Source organism: Colobus angolensis, unplaced genomic scaffold (genome assembly GCF_000951035.1).
Source record: "Colobus angolensis palliatus isolate OR3802 unplaced genomic scaffold, Cang.pa_1.0 Scaffold178, whole genome shotgun sequence".
NCBI lineage: Eukaryota > Metazoa > Chordata > Mammalia > Primates > Cercopithecidae > Colobus > Colobus angolensis.
The window spans coordinates 1,020,672-1,040,317 of record NW_012114910.1 but is presented as its reverse complement, the minus strand read 5'-3'; positions in this window follow the sequence as shown (position 1 = coordinate 1,040,317).

Genomic DNA, 19,646 nt, shown 5'->3' with positions numbered 1-19,646 from the left:
GTGATGGATATATTTTCATGAACATCACAATAATTGCCATTGCTCCACTATCTCATAGCCCTCACGTTTATTTAACAACATGTCCAACAATATCGGAGAACTAAGTTGCTTTATTTTCCTTTGAACCCACAGTGGAGTTTGTTCTTTGTCAACCATAGGAACTCAGAACTGGGGACAGAAGTACATGAAAAAAAAAAAATCAGAATGAATACATAGTATTTAAGCCAAAAGAATAGATGTCTGCTAAAGCTGAGTTATGAAGGTTTAACACAATGGAAAAGGGCATTCCTGAAAAAGTAGTACATGTATATTCTGAGTTGTAAAAGAGCAATAAATACAAACTACAAATAGCTCAGCTGGTAAGAGCAAAAAGCACATCTTTGGGAACAACACAGAAGAAGGTTATGGAGGACTAACAGGTCTCATGTTCCATAGGAAGACCTTCTTTTGTAACTTTCTCTTGAAGAGCATGCATTAATGGTTTCAAGTAGTGTGCATTAGTTATCTACTGCTTCACAGTAATTTACTTAAAACTCAGTGGCTAAAAATAGCAAAACTGTATTAGTATTTTTGCGGTTCATGAGTCTGAACATTGACCAGCTTTTATACGACTTCTCTATAAAAGCACTCCCAAGGCTGTAATCAAAATGTCAACCAAGCTTCATTTTTTTAAAAAAAAATTCTAAGCCCTTTTTGAAGCTCAATTGATTGTTGGTAGTGTTTTGATTCTTTCGTTGCATTTGTAGAACTGAGGTCACTGTTCTCTTACTGTCAGTGGGATTACTCTCGTTTCCTAGAAACTTTTGCACTTCCCTGCCACTGGTCTTGCCACATACCACTTACAACATATTGGCTGATGTTGGAAAATCTCTCTTAAGGCTTTCACTTAAGTCAACCCCACCCAGAATTACTTAGCTTTTGATGAACTCAAAATCAAGTGACTTTCAGCCTTAATTACACTTGTAAAATCCTTCCACCTTTGCCATATTACATTGGTTTGAAGCAAGTCGGTTCCAGCCACACTCAAGGGGAGCAGATAACACAGGTGTGTGACTCACTGGGGGTCATCTCGATTCTAGTGTCCACTAGACAGTGCACGGTGACAGTGCAGTGTGATGCTTTCCAATCAGTAATCCATTGGTTGACATTTCCTGTTAAGCATTTCCTTTCCTTAAAAAAAAAAAGAAAGAAAATGGCAGGTTTTTGTGAACATTAATGCTCTTTTTAACCATCATCTCCATTCTGAGACAGTCTCGTTAATTTCAAAACCTGCCAAAATAGATACATATTATGTAATCTCATTCCACCTGAAAGTGAGCTAAAAGAGTCATTTAAAACTAGATCCCCAACTGAAAATAGATACTCTTTCTCAGAAAATTATTGCTGCACTCTTTGACCTCACCAAAACATCTCATTTTAAATAATTTTGTCTTTTTGAATGGATATTTTTTCTGATTGAATAAAAATTGTTTTGTGAAAAATCCAGTTATTTTGCTCAAGCTGTCTCAATCAGCAGGTGATTTGCTGAATATTTTATCATAAATTATAATACTCACTAGCTCAAACAACCAAATGAAATTTGTGGTAATTGTTATGTCCCAAAAGATTACAATTTAGAGAACTTGACATTTTCCTCACTTTTCGTCCTGCATTTGCTCTAACTCGTTGCAATTAACGGTATGGGTCAAACAAATGAAAACTACTAATGAAGCAAAAAAGAAAAGTCTTGTCCTATTTTGTGGGCTGTGTTGATTGTACTCCCTAGATAATTGTAGTTTCTCAAAGCTTCTCTTAAATATTTTCATTAAAATCTTCATTGAAGTCTATTATTATCTCTGTCTACTGTAGTTTTTGTTTGTTTGTTTGTTTTTTAACTGAGGTTCTGGGTTACTAGGAGGTTTTGAATGTGAAAAATCATGGGTCCTCAATTTACTTTAAAAAGTTAAATAAAGATATTTCAAAGATATGGTAAGGTATCAAAATAATGGATTTTGTACTATAAAAAAACCTTAGGTTTAATTCTCAAGTCTGTCTTTGGTACTTACATAATCTTGGTAAAGTAACAAAACCTCTTCAAAGCAAACTTCTTCCTGCCACTTAGCTCTCAATTTTTTTTTTGTCAAGCAATACCTCTTGAGGGCTCGTGCAGAGGGATGTGAAGTTGGTGTGTTGGGCGGCAACTCTCCAGTAAATTCCATACCAGATTTTCTAGAGCAGATTCATGTCACAGCTGAAAGTGGGTTGCATATCACCAAATCTCCCTTCAATGAAAAGCATTCAACACAAGGTATGCAGTTTCTGATTAACTAGCGTATATAAGATTAAAAGCATATCGGCCAGCACCCAGGTTCTCAAATTTCAGGGCATATCATAGTTACCCAAAGTGCTTGTTACACTGACAGATCCCCAGGCCAAAGCAAGAGTGATTTGACTCAATATTTTGGGGGTATGACCTAAAACTCTGCAGGTTGAATAACCTGCAGATTCTGATGCGGGTGGTACAAGGAATAATCACTCTTTCAAGAATGTGTGTGTGCACGTGTGTGTGTGTGTCTGTTTTCTACATAAAATACCAGACATATTAGATAATCTGGACCAAAAAAAAATCAAATAAACTTAAATTTGAAAACCGTATAAAGCAGTTCATTATCCTGAAAGAGCACATTAAAATCTAGTATATTGAAGGACCTGATGTGTTCTTCACTAAAGAAATAAATTTATCTTCCTCCAACTTAATGTTACATAGACATATTTGTCCACAAAGCCAGTTAGCAACCAACAACTATGAATGCCTCTTGCAGACACTGCTGGTGCCCTCCCTGACACTCTGTGTAGCTGATGTCTCTCGCCCCTAGCTTCTGGGAGTGTTTACTACAAAGATTCACACTTGTAGAAGGCCCCTCTCAGAATTGCCTAGGAGGTTACAGCCAGTAGTTTGCTGGATCCATTCAGCTCACACCAGCTCAGGAGAGCCAAAAGTGCTCTTCCCAACTCGGCATCCAGTGATATCAAATGCTGGTGACTTGACATTGATCACACAGGAGTATTTGTACCATGAAAATCGGCAAACTCTACCAGTCAGGTTGTTTTGTTGGTTGTTAGCTGATCGTTAATCATTTGCCAGTGACTGACTGCAACAGGGGGTGCAAATCTCCAACTTTCTGGCATAAAGTTGTTCACACTTTCGGTGCCCTTCATTCTCCAGGGCTTCCTTTGAGATCAGTCTGAGAGGCTAGATGTCAGTAAAAACCATGTCTTTCCTTTGCTTTGCCCCCTGACCCCTCCTGTTTCCCTCACTCCCTTATCAGTACAGAGTTGTTCTGAGATCATTACACCAGGAAATCACTTCTTGAAAATCCCAGTCTCAGGATCTGCTTGTAGGGAACCTGACAAGACACAATCTCCTATTGGACCCAGTACTCCACAAAGCACACTTTAAGGAAGACTAAAACAGAAGAATCGAAGTTCTATATCTGTGACACCCAATCCTCCACGAATATTACTTATTTCAATCACACCTTTGCTGATGTGAGTAAGTGTTGAGCAGCATATGTATCTCATTTACCTGTGGATATCTTCAGTTTAGAAACTTAACCTCATTCTCTCTTTCTATATCCTTTAAGGTCCTCATAAGCATTGTGAATGCCTAAAATGTTTTCTGTTTCTGTAAACTGTTTTGCCAATGTCAGGCATGGGCACCCTATTAGGCAGTATGGTGTATTGTTATGGAGAGTAGGTTCTGCTTCATAAGGCCTGGGTTCAGATTTTGTTTTACATGTAATTGAACCAGGGCAAATAAGTTTGCTTATTTGCAAAATAGATATAACATGTTTATATCAAATGTCTGTTTTGAGAATTATTTTTCTTTCCAAACTGGAGTAAATATATTCAGCTCAAATATTTGTTATGAGTCCTCAATATGATAAACAATATTTAGCTTGATAATTTGTACCAAGTTCCCTATTACTTACAAGGCAGTACTCTCTACTATTACAATGCATCTGGCACGTTATAGGCACTCAATAAAGTTTCTTTACTACAAATTTCTTAAATATTTAGATAATAAACTAGCTTCTATATATTTTAGAGATATTTCACCTAGAGTTGGATTATTTCCCTTTTTTAAATAATCCAAAAGCTACCTCATATCCCCTGTGGAAAAATGTAGAACACTTAATAACAATTTAAAAAATTCATAAGTAATTAATGTTTGTGGTGATTTAGACGGCCTAAGACGTAGTAGAAAAGGATACAAGCAAATCCAAACACAGAAACCAGCACCGAAGGACAACGTTGTCAATTCCACGAGAACGTATGAGATAAAAATGATGACGTTATTCCAATGTTTACCTCTATCTAACAGGGAATATAGCAACTTTTGCTTGTTTGGTTTATGCCAAGATATGCCTGGGGAAATGTTATGTGGGCAGTGAGAAATGGAAACCCACACACTCTCACACACATACAAACACACTTTTCTTATGTTCATAGATAGTTTGAAATGCTTGAAAGCAGGTTGATACGTCAAGTCAGGTAGAGAGAGTGTATTTTTCTGCAGATTGAGAGGAACGGCAATTTACCTGTCGGATAAGACAATCTCATCCTGAGAGGTATTTAGCAAAGCTACTTGAAAGGGAGGTAGAAGCTGCTTTCTGTTGCTTTTAAACAGAGTTTTTTTTACAGGTAATTGATGAGTGAGATGAAGAAAGAGAGAAAGTGAGAGAGAGAATATTACTCTGCTACTTTCAAATTTCAAGTATATTGTCAATGAAAAGCACACCAGGGCAGTCCTGGTTCCTGGGGGCTAGTTTGTATATTACTACTAATTGAATGACACTAAAACCAGACCTCCCTCCTGTCTCCCACTGCTCCAACATTCCTCCCATTCTTGGAACAAAAATGTCCCACTGTCTTTCACTGTCTACTGCTCTAAGTAACTCTCTGTGAATATAACCACCCACTTTACTCTGAATGTCTGCGCTCTGCAGATCTCAGCTCCTGTGTGTGCAATTAGTCATGGCTACAGGGCTTTTATCCTGTGGTGAGAGAAGAGACTGTCATCCCTAGCTTCCTCTTGCAGCTGGGCTTAGAAGATGCCTTGAGTTATGCATATATTTTTCTCCTTTGCATAAGCAGTACATTCAAAATCTAGCCAGCCCACCGAGAATGTGCTAGGTGCAGATTTCGAGTCTTCATAGCAGTGTCATGAAGGAACTTGTTCCACGTCAGTCAGTTATTTGGATTGCCTCACCTAGTCTCTCTCTCAACTCTCCCTCTTAACAAAGATTCTTTCTGCAGTAATTACTTAATTGTATTACCATAATGTAAGTCGTTTTCCCTTTGGTCTCCGAAGGTTTACTGAAAATCACTGACAAAAGGCAGATTAATGGGAGAAAAAGCAGACAAATTTATTTGGCCATAGTTTGACATGACTTGGGAGCCTTCGGAATGAAGACCCAAGGATACAGGGGAAACTGTTGGTTTTTATGCTTGGTTTGAGATACTATGAACAACCTTGTAGAAATATGATTGGACAAAAAGGGTATGATCTAATGCTAATAGACGGAGTGGGAAAACTCAGAAAAGCCTGTCTGTTTTGATTTATCTTGGCATCTTTGTGAAGCCTTCCTTCCTTCCCGGTATGAGGCAAGACCCTTTCTGGATGGGAAGGTCTTATGACCTACACTTAAACAAAGTAGGTCAGAAAATTTCTATAATGGCCAGTTTTTATACAGAAAACTGGGAGGGGGGAATTAAAGTAACGTTTTTAGGTTTTATGACTTGCTTTGGGTAAAAGCGGTTCTGGTTTTCATGATCCACTGTGAGGAAGAGGGATTCTAGTTTATATGGCTAGCCTCTGGAGAGAATGAGGGGCCACAGACAGGAGGACAGAAGAAGCTCAGAGAGAAACTCTTGCTTCTGAGGCCTTTATTTTGGGGTATCATTTTCTGAGCCTCAACAATAGTCAAGTCACCCACATTTTCTATGTTTTATTTCATCTGAAACAGGATAGAAATAGCAACCTTCTTTAAAGGGGAAAACGCCGTTAGAGGACTGTGAAAAATATACGCCCATTAATGGCTGGTATTTTTGGTTTTCTTCAACCTGCTCCCTTCACTCAGTCCCAGACGTCAATGAGGCACACAGTTTGGGTGGAGAATGAGGTGAGGATCGAATCCCAGTGTCTGGACTGCCTGCTTGGAGATTAAGCCTGATCAGACTCACTCTTTGAACACTTACATGGTCAAAGAACTTGCCATAGGTATTCATATTTAAGTATCAATAGTGTCATGTCTTAGACGTGTCAAAACTGAGGCAGGGATTTAAGCAAACTATATCATTTTGCTTCTAAAAATCAGATCCTGAGTTCTAACTCAGGGTCTGTCTGTCTGTGTTAATACCAGATATGCATTATTTTTTCATAAACCCATGGTTGCCAAACTAACTAGTGAGTCTCCAAAACTACCATTAGATGTGAATTCGCATAGATGTTGACTATCACTGAAGGACATTAGCACTTACTTCAGCCAGGTAAGATCCATTGTTTGTTATAGTCAGCCCATGGACCCCAGGGGCTTTTAGTTTGTTTGTTTTTTCCAAAAGCAATGTACTGGTTTTTTTTTTTTTTTTTTTTTTTTTGGTTGCCATCTTGTCAATTTATAACTTTCATTGAGAAAAAAATGGAAAGTTACGGAAAGGTAGGTAAATAATTAAGTCACTTAACCTGTCTGTGTGAGCCTGTTTTTCCCAACTTATTTCTTAGAAGAAAGTGTTTTAGCACGCACTTCTTATTTTAGAGTATGGAATGTTTAGGTAACTTGATTAAGATAATACAAATAAGTAGAAGGCCACGGGCTTGATTCATGACCTCATCCTACCTCTTTCTGATGATATTTGCATTATTGAATGTTGCTTTCAATTATTCTGCAGCATTTTTTGGGGAAATATCATACCCCGTGATCATGTCACCCTGATGGATTATATAAGTGGAGTTTATGCACACTTTGTAAGTCTAATATGGCAAGAAAGTGCTCTCCTTTGAAAAAGAAATTACTGAGTTACTAATTTAAAATTTTATGATCTGGTGCCAGAGCTATAATAACACTGAAATTTTCAGGCTAAAGCAAAATCATGAGGGCAATAATTGTGTCAATTTCAAGATAGTAGGATATTTCAAAAGCCTCAAGCCACATGTACTTTACTTTGATCACATAAACGTTGAAAAGTTTTACCCTGTTATGCACCAGAACAACCATTCACTATCTCAAGCCTTATATCTGCCCCTCTTTTTATTTTAGAAATGGAGCTTTAGGTGATGTTTAATGTTTCCATAAATAGGGCTCTGTGTCATCTTTATTTGTCATGTGCCCTTTTGCCTAGGATGCTACCTCTCAATCCCCCCTTCATTCATTAAGCAGATGTGTTTGTTTTAACAAGTTTTGTTTTGTTTTTTGTTTCTTTAGATGCAATGCAACTGTAACCCAACTCTAAAAGCATTTAAAAACAATGGGATCTGTTTTTTATAAATAATAAGTCTGGAGGTAATCAGGATCCAGAGATGATTAAAATGGGTTGATTCAATGGATATTCTCCAGGAGTCAGATTTATACCCCTTTCCACTATACCTATGGAGAATATACTAAAGATAGAAAAATATTTTCAGGGTCCCAAAATGGCAATCCTAGTTGCAAGTGCTATATGCTATGAATAAGGAATTATTACTTTGTGGTTGTTACATTAAAGGAGTAAGAGAACCTTTTACAAAAGTCCCTCAGCAACCTCTCAATTAGTCTTATTATCCAGAATCATGTTACATGCACAGACCTAAATCTATCATTGATCAAGGAAATGATCCACCCTGATTGGCTCAGAGAAAATCTAATTTACCAACTAGAACTGGGGCTGGAGCTAGAAGTCTGTCTCCTGAACACTTCGAACCAATCGTACTTCAAACAAGAAAGAAGGTGAGGTAGAATGGGGATTGTGGATAGCTATTTGGATAGGTAACCAAACTTCTTTGCCACTGCATTCTCCAAATTTAAATGAAGGTGTTAAATTTTCTGTGAAGTCTTCTCTGGCCAGGCCAGAGAACGTTGATAATTTCCCTTTCTGCACTATATCTGAATCTTGTACATACTTTATTATTTTAATTATCCTATTACATTGCACAAAATAAAATTAAATGGGAGTCTCCCCTAGCATTAGCAAACTCCTTATGAAAAAGAGAAGTGTTTCATTCATCTTCATAGCCATAACATCTAACAATGATTGGCTCATAATTGGTTCTCAATCAATGTTTATTAAGTATAATTGGAAAGTAAATGCTATTCATAAAGGTAACCATTTCTAAATTCAATACGTTATTTACGATAACATTTAAAAAGAATATTTTACTTTGCTTACAAGAAAGAATCAGTGCTAGGCAAGCATTATAAATGATAGATAAGAAATTGCAGCTACATGGAAAAACTACAAAGTGAAAAGAGAAAAAATAACTATACATTGGAACCTATAGTAGAAAGATGCATAGATATGCTAATACAAGCATAATAAGATATTGATAGAATTCAGGTGGTAGGTTCAAGTGTGTTCACTGTAAAATTTTTTCAACTTTTCTTTGACATTTTTTCATAATAAAATCTTAGAAAATAAAATTATTGAAACTGTTCCTTGGTTATAATTTTGTTAACTATTTTGGGAAAATGTTAAAATAAAACAAGAAAATATAGAAAAGATAAATGAAGTCAGGTTGAGGAGATAATAAGGTTTTATCTTTTCTTTTTCTTTCAATGATTGTTACAATGTGCTTTGGACAAAGCAATTTTATATTGGAAAAACAGAGACCACATTGAAGTGGAGTTGTAATAGAATCTGGAAATAAAAAAAATATATGATTGTTAAAACTAATATCTACATAAAAGTCTACATTTTCGATTGTATATTTAGCAACACCGAATAATGTAATACATTAATCACATAGAGAAACACCAAATTGCATTTATAAACCAAGACATAACATCTGAGTCTAATCATTTTATATTAAAACAAAACGTCGTGAGTATGAGAAAATATAAGAACAAAATGGGTGTGGAATATGCTCATCACTTCCAGTGTGTTTTTTATTTCTAATTCAGCTTTTATTATAGAAAACACTCAAAGTATATTTATTTCATACCCATCATGTAGTGTATTCCAGTCATTATGCCCTTCTACCTTTGAATTGTGTTGAATATTCTCCATCTGCTGGTAACCAAGGAAAGAATGAAATTATTCAATAAGGTTGAGCAGTGTAAACTCTCCTCTATTGCTATATTTTATCTTTTCTAATATGAGACTGACATCCAGCCAGTATCAACTCTATTTAATTCTCTCCGGTCTATTTATTCACTGATGGCACGTATAACTTTGCACCTAAGAGCCAAGTATAGAATTTACTGACACCTGGAAAGCAGATGTGTCCAGCTAATGGAGTCTCCCTTCTGCTGACCGTGACCTCTCCCTTATGAAGGACACAATTCTGCAGCTGAGGCTCACCTCAAAGGTGAAAGGAAGCCTCTTCTGTGAAGGAAATAAGATTGATAGTGAGAAAGTGATCCCACCATAAAATTAGTGCCCCAATTAACAGATTAATGACAGTGTTGTAGGATTTGGCTTACTGAGAAAACTTAGTACAAAGAGAAGAGTAAATTCACTCTGAATCAAGATTGTTCCTAACACCAAAGAAAATGCTTTCCATTTTGCTTTATAATTTAACTATCTCTTCTTCATTTGGATAGGTGTGTCTTTCCATTGGCGTGTTTGTAATTATAAATATGCACTTATAACAACACACACATATACGTTTATATGAGGAGACAGTGAGACCGAGAGTTGTTTCTGCTGTTAGTAATGAGGATGATTACATTATTTTCCTGTTGCTGATGTGAAAATTACCACAAATTTCGTGTTCTAAAACAATGTACATGTAGTATTTTAGATTCTGGAATTCAGAAGTATGAAATGTGCCTTTGGCTAAAATCAAGGCTGTCCTTGATGTTAGCAGGGCAGCGTTCCTTCTGGAGGCTCTAGGAAAAAAAATCCTTTTGCTTGTCTTTCTCAGTTTCTAGAGGCTGCCCTCAGCCCTTAGCTCACAGCCTCCTTACATCTTCAAAGTCAACAATGGCTCAGAGCGTTTGTCAACAGTGTATCACTCACACACTTACTTTTCTGCTTCCGAACTCCACATTTTAGAAAAAAACACTTAAAGACCCAATTTTTATTACATTGGGTCTAACCCAGATGATCCAGGATAGTCTTTCTACTTTAAAGTCAAATCGTTAATGTATTAGTCTTTTTTGTATTGCTGTAAAGGATACCGGGGCTAGAGACCCGGTAACTTATAAAGAAAACAGGTTTATTTGGGCTCACAGTTCTGCAGACTATAAAAGAAGCACAGTGCTAGCTAGCATCTGCTTCTAGTGAGGGCCTCAAGAAACTTATGATCATGGTGGAAGGCAAAAGGGGAGTGGGCTTGTCATATGGCGAAAGAGAGAGCAAGGAAAAGTGGGGACATGGTGCCAGATTCCTTTAAGCAACCAGCTCTTTCATGAACTAATAGAATGAGAACTCACTCATTACCATGCAGAGGTCACCAAGCCATCTATGAGGGAGCTGATCTGCCTCTGTGAACCTGACACTCCCCCAAGGCCCCGCCTCCAACATTGTGGACCACATTTCAACATGAGATTTGCAGAAGACAAACGTCCAAAATATGACAATTAGCAAACTCACTTCCCCTTATCTATGTAACACGACATATTCACAGGCTCCAGAGGTTAAGATGTGTACATGAGGGAGAAGGAGGCCATTATTCTCTCTACTCCAATGATTGATACAGGTTGTTAGTTTGTACCTTACTCTTCTTTCCTTCTCTCCAAGGAACGTGATTTGCTAATTATTGACTGTGTGACTGTGTGTCAGGTAATTTACTGAATGCTGGACCTATAGTTACTTCTTTACCATATTCTCTTTCATGAGATAAATAATTTTAAAATGTAATTTATCCCTTCAACAAATAAGAAAACTGAGATCCTGGGGGCTAGAATATCTCCAATGACAGAATGGTGATTTTTATTTAAATTTCTTTAACTATAGAACCATCCCATATGCTGGAACCATGACATCCTACCCCTACTACCCTAGAGAAAAAAAATGATTTCCCGAATCTTGTGAACTCTGATATTTGAAAAGAATAAGACAAACAATGCAAACACTTATGGACATCTTCAGCAATCACAGAGATAATGAAATCTCTGGAAGAGATTTATATGAAAAAGATAGCCTCTGATTAGTAGACAGACAAGTTGAAAGTGTTTTTTGTCTTCTTTAACCCTGCTGTCAGGAAATTTCTGCAATTGAACTAATATCCCACTTATTAATTCATTCAATGGTATTTATTAAGCTTAACTATGCATCAAGCACAGCACCAGCATGTAGGAACAAAATGATGGGACAAAACTTGTCTGGTCTCTGTCTTCGTAGAGCCAATGACTGACTTGGGAAAACAAAAATTATTTAAATAGCCTAATACATAGACATTAAGTTTCAACCCTGATAAATGACACAAAAGGGCTAGATATGAAAGCACAGTACATAGGGGATTTATCAAATTGTGCAGGGGAGCAGATAAAGAAAGATGTTCATAACATGAATTGTAGGGCTAGGCAGGAGGTAATCAGGCTAAGACAGGAAGGCAGAGCTTTGCACTTGAGAGAATGGAGTGGACAAAAGGTCCTGGTGGTGAAAGGAATTTGATATTCTCAATTTAGGAAACCAGTGTGGATGGAGGACATAAAAAAGTGGCAGGGGACGGGGAACAAACATTATGCAAGATCATTTGGGAAAGGTAGGCACGAGGTATGTCATGCAGGCTATACCACTGGTCCCTCCCTAAGAAACGCAATTTAGTACCCGAAAGCACTCAGCACAAAGGTGTTTACGGGTAGGAGGAGGGTAATAAGCATTTCACCGCAAGGTGATTTTACTTCCAAGACAGAGTGTTTGAGAGAAATCTACACTGCTCTCTGTGCTAGGTGAGACCCAGCCTTTCATTGGTAACCACCTGGTATACCACATTCAGAGCAAGTCTCTCATCATTTTAGATCATTCTATTAAGTGAAACCTGAAGAACATGTTCTCCATCCCACGATGCTGAGCTCTGTGTTTGACATGGTTGCTCTCCAGGGAGAGTGGGCCACCAGGGGTATCAGAAGAGGCCGTATTAATCATTTAGGTAATTTACAGCTGTTGTAACATAATGGAACCCCAGAGTCTTACAGAGTTAGCTTTCAGCACGTTTAAGGAGGAAAATGATGGTAATTAAAAATGGCATTTCTAATTAGGAAGAGGTTAATTAGTGAGAGGCTGGAAGGACTGAGGAGCCGAGGTCTCCTGTTTCCAAATCTGTGGCTCCCTTGCAACTGGCTTTAGTGCTGTCTACTGTCTTCTTCTCTCTTGCCTACAGGGTAGCAATGGACTTGTGGGCACACTTGCTTCTTCAATGTGTACAGCAGCACTATAACATTGATAAGAAAGCATCTGATGTCTTAAAATCTGTCTCAGTGTTTGATATAAAAAGGGGTAAGAATATGAATGAACTCCTCAGTTAACTCTGGCTAAACACATTTACAAGACCCAGGAAAGTAAGAAAAATAGGCTTTTGAGGATCCAAAATTGCTGATGCACTTTACTTCAATTCTCAGCCTCTCTCAGAACCTATTTATGCACATTTTATAGACAATCAAAACTGTTGTGATTATATTGAGTAGCAACAAAAAAGTGACACCAGATTAGCAAGGGAGATAAATGACTACTGCTAGATACTCTGACAGTTGGGAGAAGTGAGAGTGATAGACAAAAATAATTAAGACTAAATACACAAAAGTCAAAATAGAAACTATAATTGAAAAGTAAAAACAAAAAAGTAAAAATTAAGTAGAAGGAAAACTTGTTTTTATGCCAATAAGGCAGGCAGTGGATATACATATACCTTTTGGCACATAGTTTACACTAATAATCTCTGCCTAACTTTGTCTTTTCAAGGTGATTCAAGATTATCATTACATTTATTTTAATCTATTTAATTACACATACTTGACTGCCTTCTTCTTCTTCTTCTTCTTCTTCTTCTTCTTCTTCCTCTTCCTCTTCCTCTTCTTCCTCTTCTTCTTTTAATTGCTCTCACCCAGGCTGGAGGGCAATTGCACAATCTTCGCTCAGTGTAACTTTCAGCTCCTAGGTTCAAGCGATTCTCCTGCGTCAGCCACCTTGGGATTACAGGTGTGAGCCCTCACACCAGGCTAATTTTTTGCATTTTTAATAGAGATGGAGTTTTACCATGTTGGCCAGGTTGGGCTCAAACTTGTGACCTCAAATGATCCACCCACCTTGGCCTCCTGAAGTGCTGCAATTACAGGAGTGAGCCACTGACCTCAACCACTTGGCTATCTTCTTAATCTTCAAAAGTTTAACACATCTAAAGACTATGCATGTTTGTGTGTGTGTTCCATGTGTGTGCAATGTGACATATCACTGCATGTTCTCTTAAATATCAAAATTTGTCAAAATAGAAGACTAATTCCCAAGCATCACCCTTTCTTCTGATGAGTAAATTTTAGATAGCATAAGTTGCTTTATGCTGTCTAAGGCATCTTTAATTCTCCAAAAGATATACTTTAAAAATTTAGGAAATTATAATGTTACAGTTCAATGAACATTTGTGCTACTTAGAAAGAGTTTTTATTTTTTAAACATTGCAAGAGCCCTGTGGAAGTAACACAAGGGCCCACTGAGGAATTTGGTGGGGAGGAAAGAAAGTCCCCATTTACTTGTGAACCAAAACAGTTCTAACCGTATCTGTTTATGTAATGACCCTCTATGTAATATCTAATTGAGAAAAAGAGTTCCAATAATTGTTTTGAAAAGTATTTGAGCCATTGTTTAAGAGAAAGAAAATCCGTCATAGATTTTAAAACATGTTATGTGTCAGCTGCTTTGTATCCATTATCTTAGGTAACAATTACTACAATCTTTGCCAGGAATGACAACCTATTTTACAGGTGAAGAAACTGAGCATAGAGATTAAATATTTTGTTGAATGTTACTCTACTCTACCAGGTGGAGCTACAATAGAGAATTCATGATTTATGTCCTTTTGAGTCCTAAACTATTCTTAATGATTAAGTTTATAAGTGCCTTCATATATGTTTAATAAAGAGAAACCAAGAAGGAAGAAGTCAAGTGAATTCAAATTTCATGCAGTGGCTCATGCTATCAAAGAATAGGGTCTTTTATGACAGTAATAGTCCAAGCTTAGGTATGACTCTCATGCTTAGACTGATTGCCTAAAAATACCAAGAATGTTGCATGACCTACAAACACCACTTCCTCAAGCAAATACGTTCAAAATGGGGAAAAAGAAGAAGAGGCGCTATAAGTGATCTTTTTCCACATATGTGTTTTTCTTGCCAACTTGAAAAGTTTCTTCCAGAAATCCTCATAGAATGTATTACTTGCACTATATGAACCCAAACTGTGTCATTAGGCCACCCCTATCTGTAAGAAAGAAGAGCAAAGGAGACTAAGATTGCTATGTCATACTTACACCCATTATGATTTATTCTTACTTTCATGGAACATTTTTCAAATTAGTGCCTGGTTCATTTTGGAGTATGTTGTCAAGAAATAAGGAGGGAGATGGCTGTTGAGTAGGCAGCCAATAGCATCTGCCACAGGGACATATTCTGCATTAGACCTGTATTTTTCAAGGTTACTATGGAAGCAAAGTGAGTATGTCTCAGTTAGCTAATATCAGTTACTGTGCAGGATGCAGGCATTCACAAAAACAATTAATGCAATTCTAATTTGCACTCTAATAAGGTGTCCTGTTGCTCTAGAAGAGTTAGCTGCAATAACATAAAACATTCCAACATAACGTTCTATCATATGATATAGGATAATGCCATGTGTTACAATAATGATTATTATAAAACTTATTAAACCTTTTAATCATTTAGACATATAGAGAGAGGGAGATGATACACTGATATATACTTTTCACCTTGCCTTCTGTAGTCCAATAAAGATCCCATTTCTTATATAACCAGCTCTCATATAATTGAACTAAAGCTTGAAATAAAACTGATATATTCACTGCATCTTAACAGACTCTTAAATTTTCTTAGGTACGATAGAAGAACTAGTTGTATCTGCTGTCTTAAATTAATGAATTTTCAGCATTCTAGAAGAAGGCAGTCTAGAGTAGTTATGGGGAGCTTTGTACAGTTAGAATGCCAGGTTCCAACCCTTGGATTCACCACCTAATGACTGTTCATATGGTCAGAATGTTGCACCTCTCTGAGTCTTAGTTTTTAGCTATAAATTGGAAATAATAATAATGATACTTAGTCTCAATTTATGGTAATTAAATGAGATATACCTATAATGCTTTTAGCAGAATGTCTTCAAGGAAGGTAGGATCTCGTCACATACAAGTTACATGTTCTAAAATATAAAATACTTGCAATTACAAGATGACTGTCAATTGATATTGGGAGATAGGAGACAGTGCAGTAGAGTGATTGTGAGTCAAAATCTTGAGTTTAAGTAGCTATAGATTCCATCACCCTCTCTGTTACTGTTAATTCAGTAGGCTTCATTAATTTACTCAGACTTTCTGATACTCAGTTTTCAAATTTGTGGAATGGGCAAAATGACCATACCCAGTTCATAAAATTTTTGTAAGGACTAAGTTAGTGATTTTATGCAGTGTACTTAATTAAAATGATGCCTAATGTAGAAAAAGCACTCAATAAGTATTTGCTGCTATTATTTACGTTAATGAAAAATAGAAGTTATAAAGAACATTTTATTAGAGAAAGTTAATAAAGTGTTCTTCTCTCTTCTAGGCCAAATGACAGTTTCTAAGAACAACTCACAGAACTGGAATTTGGGAGGCAAGTTATGGTATCTCAAACATGTATGAATAAAAACAAACTAAAAATGAGAACATAACAAACTAAGTAGTAGTAGAACAAAAGCGGGGGATTGAGAATAAGCTCCACTATAGACTTTGCTTCACTGTAGGTGGGTTTTGCGTGAGCCGGATCCATCTCACCTTGAAATGGATCTAGCCCAAGAGCGCTGTACAAATAAGCAAGGTAACTGAGCCTGGGAGTCTATAAGTGGCATTAATAAGCAGCCATCTGGGCAACTGCAGTTGGGGTCCAGCATATGGTCTAGGGAAATGCTAAGGAACCAAAAAATAATAATTCACCTTAGAAAGAATCAGTGAATGTTTGCCAAATTAAGAAGTTTTTAATGTAAATTATAAATGCTCACATAAGAATGTGTTGGCCCCTTTCTTCCCCATCTCTCAGTTCTAGCATAGAAATAATCAGCTGCCTAAAAATGAGGGTGGGGGAAGGGAGTGAAAAAGCAAAACAAGGTAAAATAACAGCTTTTAAAGAAAGAAAGAAAAAAGGAAACAATTAAAAAAAACCCAAAACTGTGCTATTCTTAGCCTCCTCCCCGGTGGCAGACTCTGACTTTGGGGCAGAATTCACAAAAGTAGAAAAAAATAAATAGGCTATATCAGTTTAAATAATGACATTTTGATTTTTAAACAAATATTAGCAACAAAAGTATAAAATATGAAACATGACAACATGGAGTAGACCCACAAAGTAGGTTAATTGAACACATCTGTGGGGCACCTTGGTCTGTGAGGTTGCAACTTCGGAATTAAGATTTTAGGTTTTGTGTTGACTTTCAGTGCTGAGGTACACAGGTGTTTCCGTGCAAATTCTCTGTTGAACTAGTGACTTTCTGATTGTGAGAGACTCTGATCCTGATGAATGGAATAGAAGGGCACAGAGGTTATGCTCCCTTGACCACTATATTCTCTCAGATATTCTGAATTATCCTCCAATTTGAAAAACAGTTCGAAAATTTAATAGGTAGTAGAACTATTTGCTTGATTTATCTTTTAAAAATTGCAGTGGCATTTTTACTCTTTTACAGAATCATTTTACTTTGCCCTTGGGTGCCAACACAATGTGTCCTTTAGATATATAAATTTGATGAGCTGGTTGAATAGAACATTTCTTTTTCCATAAAATAATGACTTCTATATTAACCACTTAAGCCTCCAGGCAAGTAACAGATCTTCATTCTTTCTAAATAATATGAGACTTTCTTATGGCAGATAAATGTCAAGTATTAAACATCCATTGTCAACAAACCTCCTTGTGGTGGAAGTCAGATGTCCAACAATAGCAATATGTCTACTTTTCTCTCTTTGGACTACTTTGAAACCAGGGAAATTTTACTTTGCATGGGAGAGGGACAAGTAAGAACATTTGCAACAGTCATAAACTTTTTCTGAAGTTATTACAGCACAAAGAAGAAAGCTAAAAGAATACTAGTTTAGACATCAGTCACTTTTGAGTTTGAATACAACATTCAGCATTGAAAAGCTGTGTGACTATTGACAAGTAACTTACCTTCTCTGAGTTTGAGTTTGTCCACTGGATAATCTCTAACACACACACACACACACACACACACACACACACACCCCTCGTGTTCCAAGTTTTAGTCACTAGCAAAAGTTATGTTTATAACCAATTTGTAAGTTTCTCTTCATTTATATTTAACTTTCTTTATAACAAAACAGAGACATCAGATTCAAAGGTTTTTTAAAAAGGAAATCAACTGCAATTTAAAAATACTCTTTGAAAAATTAGGTTTCTTTTTGCAGTCTATGGAGTCTCCCCATTCCTATAATCCCTTTAATCTTAAAAGTTCGAGAAATATTTACTAATCTAATATTTGGGAAGGAACATAACATAGGTGAATGGATATGAGATTTGTGTTTCTATTCAGCTGTGTAAGCATGAGTTATTTTGAACTCATGGTTTCTTAATTTGTAATACTAAAATAAATATATCAAATAGTACTTTTATAACAATTAAATAATATAACAGAAGTAAGGTGACTGAAGCACAGACCAAACAATAACAACAATACTTCCCACTATTAAATTCTAGGTAGTGTGCTATAAGTTGTGAGCATTAAAAATGGCTATTAATTTTGGTACCCGACAAGAAGTTTAAAGTAAAATAAGAACACAATTAAAGTAGAGAGTTGCAGTACAATAAAGCTGCAGGTTGACTTTATTGTGACTGAGTCATAGCTGTACTCTAACTACATTGTTCTTATGATCACTGACTTTTCTGGGATTCAATAAAAATATTTATTAAATACATTTTAATATAATTATTGCTAATATGTATTGTTTCATATATTCATGAGGTAAAGTCACAACTCTTGATTTATCTAATAAGATGAACCCCTAATTTATTAGCAAGAAATCTAGCTTCCTTCTTTTGAGACTCCTCTCCTTCAAGCTGTCCCCAAACTCCTAAGAGTTGCTCTGTCCAAAATTGGAATCTATTCTCTTTTAACAGCAGGTTATAGAGAAAACCCAATTCTGTTCAGTTAATTACTGTCAACATTGTTTGCTATTACACAGGGTCACAATTGAATGATGGTCCTGCACACTCTGATAGATGATCCTTGTCTATTTACTGGCCCAGATCCCTGTGCAGACCATGATCAATTCTTAAGAGACAATGATAGCATGCCCTCAGCACTGAGATGGCCCAAATGTGTCCCAAGGAACATGGCATGCCACAGTTATAACTCTTTGCAACTCCCCTCTTCCCCTTTTTTCATATAAACAGCAACTTCTAAGAACCATGGGATCAAAGTAAGTGCTACTATTGTATCTTCATCTTTCCGGTGACTTTCTCTTTCCAAGGAATAAGTGGACCTCTCAAAATACAACAGAAATTACTGTACTCTTCTCTCAAGCAATGATAGCCTACTTGCTTTAGCTTGGCATAAATAGAAAAAAAAGAAACGGAAAGAAAAAAGGAATAACTATTCTAGGTGATATAGTGACATACTCTTTCTACTGCTACATAAATATTAAGCCATCATTTTAACCAGTCCGCCAAAGTGCATTGGACTTAAGCTTTACTTTGGCAGACATGCTATGCAATGAGAAGGCATTGCAGTGAGGTACAAATCAAATTAAAAACTGTGGTCTTCCACCACCTCTCAGAATAGAGTTCAGCACAAGAGGACCAGGCATCCCTCATTTTTTAAATGTACTGAAGCACAGAACTTAAGAATATGTGCTTCATAAGCACTCCTGTGTTTGAAACTATTCTAGTAAATTAACTACTGGGTGATCAAGATGGAGAGGAAACGAAGGACTGAAGATCATGATCTGAAGAACAAATTACACCATATCTTCAGTGGAGACTCCAGGAAGATGTTTTAAACTGGGAAAGTCCATGATAGTATCTGTGTTTCAGGAAGCTCATTCCGCAAGTTGAATAGAAAACAATACCTCTGCTTAAAGGCTGTTTTCAGATCAGAAATCAGAAAAGCATTTAATATAAAGCTTTGTAATTTCTTATAGAAAATAGAGAAATTTAAAATAATTTGGGGAAAATGTGAACTATCTCTGATATGGTTTATCTGTGTCACTACCCAAATCTCATGTTGAATTATAACTCCCACAATTCCCACATGTCATG